Consider the following 8824-nt stretch of genomic DNA (forward strand, 5'->3'; position numbering starts at 1 on the left):
AAGGGGCTTATTAGAGAGTTAAAGGGTTACACACATTACACAATCAGAAACCCCCATAACATCAAGAATTCGGCTCTCTCTCCCCATAACCGAAACATCCCTATTTCGGTTTCATCACCATCATTAACTTACACCCTAAGGAGGAACCAGATCATCCTGACAATCATGTCGAACTCAATGGCTGCATCTCTGACTGGATTCTCTGCTGGCCTGTCTGCTGTAACAGGTATTATTCATGTTTTCCATTATGTTTAAACAGAACTGATCCAACATGTGGTATCAGAGCATATGTTGATAAACCAGTTCTGTTTTCGTATCCATTATTCTGGGATCAAAAATCTGGAAAACGGAAGTTTTTTTAAGTCATTAAATCAAAACTGTTTCGAGTCCTAATGAGCCGAAATCCCTGTTTTCGGAAATTAAGTTTAATAATTTTTACTCGAAACCATAAACGGGATAATAATATCCGAAATCTGTTAAACTGAAATCTTAAAATCTAGATTTCGGAACCCAGAATTATGTTTATATTTTTTTAGGGTTCATCATAATGTTCTAAGAAAACTCGAAAGATTCATTAAGTTTTGGAATATAATCCGGATTAGTGGGTGTTTTACTGTTTTTGATCTGAATTTTATCTACTAAAAATTTCGGAAACTGTTAAAAGATAATCAGTTATTATTTTCGAAATCTTTTGATAAGTTTAGATCAGCATTAAAACAGGAAACATTATCCCACAATCCCTAAAATTTCGAGTTTTCAGTTATCATCACAAAACAGCTGTTAATAAGGTTGCTACTCGAGACCATAAGGTTGCTACTCGAGACCATAAGGTCGCTACTCGAGACCATAAGGTTGCTACTCGAGACCATAAGGTTGCTACTCGAGACCAAGGTTGCTACTCGAAACCATAAGGTCATAACTCGAGACTAAGGTTGCTACTCGAGACCAAGGTTGCTACTCGAGACCAAGGTTGCTACTCGAGATAATAAGGCTACAACTCGAGACTAAGGTTGCGACTGGAGACCTCATAACTAACTCGAGATCTCAAAACTCAGTCGAAACCATGACTCAAGACCATGACTCGAGACCTAACTCGAGATCTCAAAACTCAGTTCGATCCGCGCTAACAGGTGGTTTGCTATTAAATACTTGGTTTTGTTAACACTTAATTAATTTATCAGAATCATATAACTTTTGCAAAACCAAAATATCTTTACTTGAATGAGCTTCTGATGTATTAATTCTGGCCAAAGCTGATTTAATACATCTATTTATTGTTCAAGTATTATGAAAGCTATGTTGAGTATGCATTACAAACCTGAAATGTCTTAATTCTGGCCAAAGCTGATTTAATTCATTTATGTTTAGCATGCTTGACAAGTGCATAACTAAAGTGATTGTCTCATTTCTGGCCAAAGCTAATTTGTCACGATTACTTTGCACACATACTTAAATGATTACACTTCTGGCCAAAGCTGATTTGTCTTCGTTTAAGTAGAATTTTAACTAAGTCTATTATTTTGATGTTAGTAATAGACATTATCACAGCTTCATAATTAAAATGGTCATTATTTATGCCTGCCTTAGTATAACAAGCCCATTAGATCACATTAGGACTTCTTCTTTTGTATCATAACTTGCTCATCTTATTTCCACTATCAGCACCCAATTGCGGGATTCCACCTTTGACTGGTGATAACTTTGCTGAATGGAAGGATGCCCTCATGCTTACTCTAGGATTGCTAGACTTTGATTATGCTTTAAGAGAGAATAAGCCAGCGGACCTTACCGCTACAAGTACTGCTGCTGAGCAGATAGTCCATGATAAATGGACTAGGTGTAACCGCATGTCTCTCATGTTCATGAAGCAGTCCATTCATAACTCAATCAGAGGGGCCATTCCTGATTCTGAAGATGCTAAAACCTATTTGGCTTCTGTGGAGAATCAATTCAAGGGAACATCAAAGGCACACGCAAGCACTCTTATCCTCAAGCTGGTGACAACTAAATATGATGGGAGGAGCGGCATTCGCGAACACATCATGATGATGCATGACATGGCCAATAAGCTGAAGGGCCTTGAGATGGAAATCAGTGATGGTTTTCTTGTTCACTTCATCATCACTTCGCTTCCTTCGTCCTATGAAGCATTCAAGATCAATTACAACACTCAGAAGGACAAATGGACGATGAGTGAGCTGATCGCTATGTGCGTGCAGGAGGAAGAGCATATGAAGATGGATCGCACTACTGATGTTGCTAACTTCACCACCTCCAGCTCAAAGAAGAGGAAGAACTCTTATCCAAGAAAGGATGCTTCTAAGGTTCAAAAGCCAAATCCAAATCCTAATACAAGTGCACCTTCCAGCTCTAAGAACTCCTTAGGCAAACCCTATTGCAAGTTCTGTAAGAAAACAGGACATAAGCAAAAGGAATGCCCTGACTTCAAGGAGTGGCTGGCTAAGAAAGGTAACGATTTTTTCATGATACTTGAGTCCTTTAATTTAAATGTTCCTGCTAATTCTTGGTGGTTTGATTCTGGTTCTATGGTTCATGTTACCAATTCACTTCAGGGATTCCTTACAATCCGGAAGCTGGGAAGAAACCAAAGAACACTTAAAGTTGGGGATGATCGGGAATTAGAAGTGAAGGCCATAGGAACATTACAATTATTTTTGAAAACTGGTTTATGTATTAAACTTTATGATACCTTATATGTTCCTGAGGTAACTCGGAACCTTGTATCAGGACCAAAGTTAGACATGGACGGTTTTGTCGTTTCTCATGGTCATCGCAAACTCTCTATTCTCTATGATTCCGTTGTTTATAGTACTGGCATTCTGGATGGTGGTCTCTATAGGTTAGAACTAGATGATAATTTTTCCAAATCTTTGTTGTCATATAATATAAATGAATCACTCACAAAGATGGAAAAGAAACAAATTCGAGACTTAGAGACTTCATCTATGTTGTGGCATCAACGTTTAGGCCACATCTCAAGAGAACGATTAAATCGTCTCGTAAAGGATGAAGTCTTACCTCCTCTCGATTTCACTGATTTTGGAACATGTGTCAAATGTCTTAAAGGCAAAATGACATCAGCGAATAAGAAAGGTGCCACTAGGAGCTCTAATTTATTAGAACTCATTCACACTGACATTAGTGGTCCCTATCAAATCGCTGGCATCACAGGACATACTTCATTTATCACTTTCATTGATGATTATTCTCGTTACATGTACTTGTATCTTATAAAGGAAAAGTCTGAATCTCTTACAACTTTTAAAGATTATAAAGCTGAAGTTGAAAAGCAATTAGATCGTCAAATTAAAGTTGTGAGATCAGACAGAGGCGGTGAATATTATGGAAGACATACTGATGTGGGTCAAGCTCCTGGTCCATTTTATGAGTTTTGTAAGGGCCAGGGGATTGTGAACCAATACACCATGCCTGGTACACCTCAGTAGAATGGTGTCGCTGAACGAAGAAATCGTACCCTTATGAACATGGTGCGCAGTATGTTAGCCAACACTAATTTACCATTATTCCTCTGGACTGAAGCCTTAAAAGCAGCTGTTCATATACTCAATAGAGTTCCTTCTAAGTCTGTCCCTAAAACTCCTTATGAACTTTGGACAGGAAGGAAACCGAGTCTTAAATATATGAAAGTATGGGGCTGCATTGCTGAAGCAAAACTCTATAATCCTTTCCTAAGGAAACTTGACCCTAAAACAGTTACCTGCTTCTTTATCGGGTATCCTGATCATTCAAAGGGTTATCGTTTCTATTGTCCTTCCCATGTCACCCGTATTGTTGAAACCAAGCGTGCTGCGTTCCTGGAGGATTTCAAGGTCAGTGGGAGCAGTACCAACCCTTACGAAGAATTGCAAGAAGTACAAGACGCGGGGGGGGGGGGGGGGGGGGAGAGACTCGTCGCTTACCATTACTCCGTTTACTCCTCTTGTACCCCATGCAACTGCACCTGAAGCCACTGCACAAACTCCATCTCCACAACCAGAACCCATTATACCTCATAATGAAGGCACATCAAACGCTCAAAACCAAGACAACGCTGAACCCGAAAATCAACTCAGGAGGTCATCTAGGCAGAGACGGCCTACTAATTGGGATGATTACGTTACCTACCTGACTGAAATGGATGCTGGAAAGCTCAATGATCATATCTCTTATAATGAAGCCATTAGCAGTGATCAGTCTTCTGAATGGAACAAAGCAATGATTGATGAGCTTGAATCCATGAAGAAAAATGACGTTTGGGATTTGGTAGAATTACCCAACGGTGTCAAACCTGTAGGTTGTAAATGGGTGTTCAAAACAAAACTAGATCCGAATGGGAACGTTGAACGCTATAAAGCGAGATTGGTTGCAAAGGGCTACACTCAGAAAGAGGGAATTGATTATCAAGAGACGTTTTCACCTGTCTCTCGTAAAGATTCATTAAGGATCGTTATAGCCCTAGTAGCTCATTTTGATTTAGAGCTGCATCAGATGGACGTCAAAACTACTTTCCTTAACAGAGACTTAGACGAAGATGTTTACATGAAACAACCTGAAGGCTTTAAACCTGAAGGTCAGGAGCATCTAGTCTGTAAGTTGAAGAAATCCATTTACGGGTTAAAACAAGCATCACGTCAATGGTACCTCAAGTTTGATGAAGTCATGAAGAGGCAAGGTTTTATGAAGAATCAAGTGGATCAATGCACCTACCTCAAGATGAGTGGGAGTAACTTCACTATACTTGTCCTTTACGTAGATGATATTCTATTGGCAAGTAATAGTTTAGACATGTTGCATGAGTCGAAGCGGTTACTCTCGCATAACTTCGACATGAAGGATCTCGGAGATGCTTCTTACGTCATTGGCATCGAAATTCACCGAGATAGACACAAAGGGATCTTAGGATTGTCTCAAAAGACTTACATAGATCGTGTCCTTACACGTTACAACATGCAACAGTGCAAACCCTCCGTCGCTCCAGTAGTTAAGGGAGATGTTTTCGGTTCATTCCAGTGTCCGACAACAGAGGTTGAAAAGGAGCAAATGAGCCAGATACCTTATGCGTCAGTAGTCGGGAGCCTGATGTATGCTCAAGTCTGTACTCGCCCAGATATCGCTTATATTACTGGAATGCTAGGCCGTTATCAGACTAATCCTGGCCTAGATCACTGGAAAGCAGCTAAGAAGGTCCTCAGATATCTGCAAGGGACGAAAGACTATAAACTGACTTATAGAAGAAGTGATCACTTAGAAGTGGTAGGTTATTCTGATTCTGACTTTGCCAAGTGCAAAGATGACAAGAAATCCACTTCGGGCTACATCTTTATGTTAGCAGGCGGACCCATCTCATGGAAGAGTCATAAACAACAGTTAACTACAACTTCCACAATGATGGCAGAATACATTGTTGTTTACAACGCAACCTGTCATGGAATGTTGCTTAGAAATCTGATCACTGGACTCAAAATCGTTAATTCCATTTCTAGACCATTGAAGCTTTACTGTGATAACTCAGCTGCCGTTAGTTTCTCGAACAGTAACAGTTCGACTGGAGCTGGTTTATATCTCGATACAAAATATTTGTTCGTACGTGAACGAGTTGAGGAAAATAATCTTTGTATTGAGTATATTAGTACTAAAGATATGCTAGCGGATCCGATGACTAAAGGTCTCCCACCTAAAGTTTTCGAAGAACATGTATCGAATATGGGACTTACTAAAGACCTTATTTAATGGCATATTGTACTAGCTTATGTTTTAATTAATAAAATTTCCTCAGTTTGATTTTGTATGTCTCTAACATATGTTCTGCCGGTGTAATGACATATAGACAAATATAAATACAAATCAGACGCTAAAGGGCTTATACATATTTTGATCGTAACTATCAGGTTTTAAATTGAGGCTATATTATGACTAATGGGGGTCCTGAGTCGAATGATGATTCAACGGCTGTATTTCTCTGCTATAGTTCTTGGTTTAAAGCTAAAATGAGTGTTAACTCCTGGCCAGGCTTACCTAATACTCATGATAAATGATTACTTGGCTAAGTGGGAGAATGTGAGATTAAATATATTAGTAATGTAATATTTAATCTTGTAGCCTATATAATCATTTATATTGTATTAGATCAAAATATATTTAATAACCTATTAATAATTAGTTGGTAATTGTTGATGGACCATATTACCCTTATTAACTAATTGGGTTTCCTCTTGGGTGTATAAATAAGGGGCTTATTAGAGAGTTAAAGGGTTACACACATTACACAATCAGAAACCCCCATAACATCAAGAATTCGGCTCTCTTTCCCCATAACCGAAACATCCCTATTTCGGTTTCATCACCATCATTAACTTACACCCTAAGGAGGAACCAGATCATCCTGACAATCATGTCGAACTCAATGGCTGCATCTCTGACTGGATTCTCTGCTGGCCTGTCTGCTGTAACAGGTATTATTCATGTTTTCCATTATGTTTAAACAGAACTGATCCAACAGAAGTCTTTTAGGAAATTGAGTAGACACAGTTGGGATTCCGGGATTCTTCCAAGTAAGTCTTTTTTTACGACTTTGATTTCTTATAGTGCGACTCTTTCAAGTGCATATTATATATTAAATGGGAGTTTTTCTTATGGTCCAAAATAATATTTATGTTCGGTACAGATTACTAAATGGTACAATATCCTTTAGATAGTAGTATTCGTTGTTGTTTCTGAAAGGAAGTATGCAATAACATCAATGGTTCTAAGATAGAATTAGTTTTCTTTTATGTGAGCCTAATCTTTTTTCTTTATATGCTTATGTAATTAGTTATTAATTTGTAGAGATAGTTGATTCATTCTGTTCTATTTGCTATTTCTTGCTCACATGGATATGCTATCTAAAATGAATCCTTCCCGTTGTTTTCAGCTGTTAGCTGCTAACAAAAACGTTATTTGATGTTTCGATTATTTTATATAGAAGATCTCACGAGATACCCGTTTAATGTTTCGATAGTTTCACATAAATGATTTTACTCGCAGTTTATTATTTTGTGTTCTGATGTTCGACATCTTATTTAAAATAGAGCAACTCACATGTACTAATTTTATGGAATTGCATAGAAGTCTTCAATGGAACCATCGATTTTTAAGGCTGAAGACTTCAATTTGACTCAAGGTAACCATTTAACAATGAAAAGCATCATCTTGGTGTCACTTTTGTTATTTACTATTGTTTTTAAACAAGTTCAGATCTTTTTGTTAATATTGTAAAATTACTTCACTATATGCCCTTTTGGCAGCTTATTCCTTCTTGCTGCAAAGAGTTTTAGGCGCACTACATGCACATGCACACCCTGATGATATATCAAAAGGGAATGAAATCATGGCTTGCAACAACTCAATGAAGGTAAAAAGAGCAAGCGACGACACCTAATGGCATCTATACATTTATTGTCTACTACAAATCACATTGGACGCTGCAAAAGACCACCGAAAATCAACATCTTGCACATCCCCATACCCAAAGGCGTATTGTAGTCGCACAACGTGCGTCGATGAACAACACTAGTTGGAATTCAATTTGGGTTACAGATTTGTTGGTCTCTTCGATTGAGTTATGGTTATTTTGAGAACGCTAAATATTGCGAGAACCGTGAGAGCGAATGAAAAAACGAATCAAAACCAAATTCTTTTAATACAAATCTCATTGTAATTAATATACAACATCAAAAAAAAAGGAATTTACAAAATCAAACAATTTATTTCTTCTCTCAAAATCACTTTTATTAGATTTTTTATACATGTTTAAATACTAAATATAACAAATTTACACATGTGTAAATGGAAAACTTACACATGTGTAAATTTTCTTTATTTAGGAATTCACCTAAATTTAAATGTGTAAATTAAATTTCTAACATTGTATTTGAATAATAAGAGTAAATTACAAGTTTTGTCCTTTATGTTTACATCAAATTTCAGGCGATGTCCTTTGCCTTTAAAATTGACGGATTTTGTACTTAATGTTTCAAAATCTTGCACGGTATGTCCTTTAAGTCTAACCCAGTTTATTTTTTTTGTTAAATCTGGTCACCCAGGGGTATTTTAGTCTTTTTACCTCATTTATTTAATATCATTTTAAAAATTAAAACAAAATAATTTATAACTTCACTTATCTTCAACATCAATCTACCCGCAACACCCATAGCACCACCTCCCACCACTTCTTAACCCACCTTCGCCATCGACAACCCACCTTCACCAGCCAAAACCCACTCCGGCCACCACCACCTGCAACACCCCTAACACTACCGCAAACCACCGTACACATCCCACCACTGCCACCATCATCACCATCGCACCCACCCACCACCGTACACCTCCCACCACCGCCACCCATCATCACCATCGCACCAACCCAATCGACCACCGTACACATCCCACCACCGCTAAACCCATCATTCCGGCCACCACCACCTGTAACACCCCTAAGGGCGGAGGGTATAATGCTCGGTGACATATGCGGTGAGTGGGAGTCACCGATCGGTGACCACCCCCACTTGATTGAATTATGCGGTGAGTGGGTGAGAGTTTACCAAATTCGGTGTGTAGTCACCGAAGTAATTGAAGAGTGATGGAGGAGAGAGAGAGGAGAGGGGAGAGAACAACCAATCAAAATTGAGAATCAATCAAACACCCTAGGGTGATTAACCATACCCCCTGATTGAGTGCAAAATGGGGAGTGGAATGGGGAGTTGACATGGCATAATATTATTGGGTAGGATTTCACTCAAACACCCTAGGGTGATTGACCATACCC

The 8824-nt window shown here is 38.4% G+C and overlaps 1 long non-coding RNA gene across 1 annotated transcript; it reads left to right on the forward strand.

Moving 5' to 3' along the window:
- Positions 1 to 6510: 6510 nt before the first annotated feature.
- LOC110911925 lies at positions 6511 to 7568 on the forward strand. The gene is made up of 3 exons (XR_002577464.2): positions 6511 to 6572; positions 7126 to 7180; positions 7305 to 7568. It is a non-coding gene; the product is annotated as an uncharacterized LOC110911925 (long non-coding RNA).
- Positions 7569 to 8824: the final 1256 nt, after the last annotated feature.

This window comes from Helianthus annuus, chromosome 15 (genome assembly GCF_002127325.2).
Source record: "Helianthus annuus cultivar XRQ/B chromosome 15, HanXRQr2.0-SUNRISE, whole genome shotgun sequence".
Classification (NCBI taxonomy): Eukaryota; Viridiplantae; Streptophyta; class Magnoliopsida; order Asterales; family Asteraceae; genus Helianthus; species Helianthus annuus.